Source organism: Lathyrus oleraceus, chromosome 4 (genome assembly GCF_024323335.1).
Source record: "Lathyrus oleraceus cultivar Zhongwan6 chromosome 4, CAAS_Psat_ZW6_1.0, whole genome shotgun sequence".
Classification (NCBI taxonomy): Eukaryota; Viridiplantae; Streptophyta; class Magnoliopsida; order Fabales; family Fabaceae; genus Lathyrus; species Lathyrus oleraceus.
The window spans coordinates 462820920-462824387 of record NC_066582.1 but is presented as its reverse complement, the minus strand read 5'-3'; the positions used below and the strand labels follow the sequence as shown (position 1 = coordinate 462824387).

The following is a 3468-nucleotide window of genomic DNA, read 5'->3' as shown; positions in this document are numbered from 1 at the left end:
TTATTTGAAAAATGCATAGTAAAACATTTTTTGTCAAGATAGTTTCTTGATTAATCATCGGGTGAATTCGATAATTGATTGACTTAGATGTAGGTCCACTCACATGCTCCAATTTTTGTTTCTCTTTGTTTGACAGGAAGCGTGACCCGCTATGGTACCTTCACTTTTGGGAGTGTGTTGGATAGTCAGCTCCTCTTGTGGTGAAGTTTGCCTCTCTTAAGTTGTTTCTTATTGGTGGCATGTTGTTATAGTTCCTAAGTTAGTCAGTTTTGTTTAGTGTGTTGAGATTCTCTGCAAACTTTTCTATCCGATCAACAACTTTTTGAATATTGCTAACTTGGAAAATTAAGCCATGGCCCTTGAGATATCTTTTTGTTTGGGAAAACTTGTTGGTGAGTAAGTCTTAGATCAGTTCTCTGTTATTGGGCCTTTAGATCTTCTAAACTAGATAATTTGGAAGAAGAGTTACACTCAAGAAAAGCTCATTACTTTCTCCTAACAACTTTGGATTATTCTATCTGTCGAAGGATCAAATAATGTGTTCAAGGGCTCTTACTATACAACGAGACACTGTAATCGAAAAAAAATAAGTGCTTATTAAAGAATTACATTACTTTAGATACATTCAGTGCATTGATATAAGAAAACTATACATTTGCGTGCAAGTAAGCATGAACATGTAACTATCAACCATGGTGATAATAAAGAAAAAGCAGTAAGTGCTGATAGATAAGCACTGAGCAAGGACTGTATTATGTCATTCGTGTTACCCTATGTCCCTAGCTACCTTCTCACCATTCTGAATCACATTTTTCATCTTCAAAATCCCTGCGTGCTTATCAAGAAAACAAGGCAACTCAAAAATGTTAAGCAAAAAGACCCTAGAATAATTCCATTTTTAATCAATCATTGATTCATAAATGGATACCACTAAGCATTATCATTATAATTCAAAGTTAAACCGAAGAAAATGATGCATTTGTACTTTAAATTTATATGAAACTAGGGTTTAAACTATATGAAATCCATTTGGTTATAAAAAGCTATATACCAAGCTTAGAAAAACTTTATTAATTATAGATCTGGGTGAAATTATAGATCTGAGTGAAACTACTCAAAATGCATACCATGAAACCCTAGAGAGAGAAATTGTAGAGAGAGAAAGTGAAAAGGAGAAGGGGTGGAATGTTGAAGATTCATTGAAAGGGTTGCTAGATCTGAGAAATTCATGCTAGAAACAGACAGATCCGAAGGAAAAAACCATAATTGTGAGAAGATCTAGCTAGCTAATGATGAAGAAGAAAGAAAAAAGTGTTACATCTGACAAGAAAAACACCATCATAACACAATCAGAGAGTAAGAAAAAGGAGGTAATGATGAAAACCTTTTGAGGAAGAGAAAGAGAAATAAAATTGGTCAAAATGCTTCATCATTACACCAATCTGCAAAACTCAAAACTCATGATTCAGATCTATCTATATTTAAGAAAAAAACAAAACTTTCATCCATATGTAAGAGAAAAAAAAAACTAACAATATTCATATTTTTATAGAAAAGAAGAAAGGTGAAACAAACCTATATAAGAACAGATGAATGGAAGTTTATAATTGAGGGGAATGAAGCCTGGTCCGAGAACACTTTACGATTCTTGACCATAGATAATTTATAGATCAAAAAGAAAAAGTCCTCGAAGCAGACAACATTCCCCGCAAAAATAAAGCTTCTTTCTAAATAGTTTTTTTTCTTGAATTTCATGAGAGAGATAGATATATGAAGTTTTTTCACATGGTTTGTGTTCTCTTTTAACTCTTGAATCATCCCCCAAAAGTCTCGGCTACCTTCAAGGGGGAGTGAAAGAGAGAGAGAAGGGAATGAGTGGTGGTGGTGAATGAGAATGTGATATGAGAGAAGGGTTATAAAAAGAGTAAAAATAAAGGAGAAATGGGGAAAAGGGAAAATGAGAAAAAAGACAAAAAAAAAATTGGGGCAGAGTGAATGAGTAGACCCTACCGGTTGGTTTCCTCACTTCCAGAAATGACCACGACCCCATGCACCCAATTCTAACCCAACCCAACCCCTAACCCGATGCTATCGCGAATTCGGACGGTTTTCTTATAAGACGATATTCATACTGTTATTCACTGTTTATATGCTAAAAAATAAATTATGTTTAATTTACAACTGCGACCGACCATAAACAGTATCACAATATCTATACTAACTGAAATCGGAAAAAAATCTATGCGACCACAATGGTTAAAATAAAACCTTGTTTTTTTAGTCTTAATAAAAAATTTCTTAGATAATTCTTTTCTACTATAAATAAGTGAGATATTATGTATTCAAACTCGCATTGTGTGAATTTAAATTGCATGTGGATGTGACTGTGTGTGAATGTAAGAGGTGGTGAAGTCTATGATATCCACCGTTGGATTTTGGAATAAGGGGTATGGTGATATGTGATTGATTGTACAAACCATTTGACTGTGGTTGGTAGTGGCCACACATTCCATAAAACTATAAGACCGACCATTTGATTTTGATTTTGGTGGATTGAATGTGATGTGGCTGATGGTGTCATACAAGTGGGGATCTATGTGACTCATAGATAGCCTAGCATTCAATATTTGAAAGAGGATGACAGAGAGAGAAAGAGAGAGATATTAAATGTCAACCGTAGGATTATATGAAAACTAGGAACTTGCTCGTCTCAATAGTAAGGTCATTTAAGGCTATGCACACAATGCAAGGATGCACTCTCTCTTATCACAAATAAAAGTTGATTAGGAGTAGTAAATAGTACTAACTCATTGATTTGAAGTAAAATATAGACTAAATACATAGGTTTTTTTAATCAAAATTTATTTATATTTGATTGAAATAACATAATTTTATTTTACCTCAGTAATAAACAAAAACTACAAGTATTTATAAATTTTAAATACAAATAAATGTTATTCTTTTTATTTTATTATATTCTCTCTGTCCTTATTTATAAACAAAAATCTTTTAAATATTTTGAACTTAAATATAAACAAATATTTGAAAATATATGTGTTTTGTGTTAGAATCAAAATTGATGTTAATTGTTGGGGTTGAAGTTTGGAAACATTGATGGTGATCTCTGGTACGGTGGTGTAGGTGAACTTGCAATATTAGCCCTCAAATGTCCAAGTCAGTTACAGAGTCCAAGATGAGTATGATAAAAATGATGGTTAGAAGAATGTATCTTGAATCTCACATGTGTTGATCATATATGTTTGATAGATTGAATTGGGCTATGCATGATTGAGCTCTTGTATTGGGTCTTTGGCTGACTCAGAATAATTCCTCCCGAGGTTTGACGTGTATTCACTAGCTAGAAAGTCTTTATAAGTCACGACCGACATCTTTTTTCTATGTCCGGCCAGGGGGAAAAGTGGGAAAGCCATCTAACAGTTACATAAGTAATGGGGAACAAGCCCATTA

The 3468-nt window shown here is 33.4% G+C and overlaps 1 long non-coding RNA gene across 1 annotated transcript; it reads right to left on the bottom strand.

Moving 5' to 3' along the window:
• Positions 1-573: 573 nt before the first annotated feature.
• LOC127076119 (uncharacterized) lies at positions 574-2093 on the bottom strand. Its single transcript, XR_007786759.1, has 2 exons — positions 1576-2093; positions 574-1442 (listed from the first exon to the last, which is right to left on the bottom strand). It is a non-coding gene; the product is annotated as an uncharacterized LOC127076119 (long non-coding RNA).
• Between the last annotated feature and the right edge of the window lie 1375 nt (positions 2094-3468).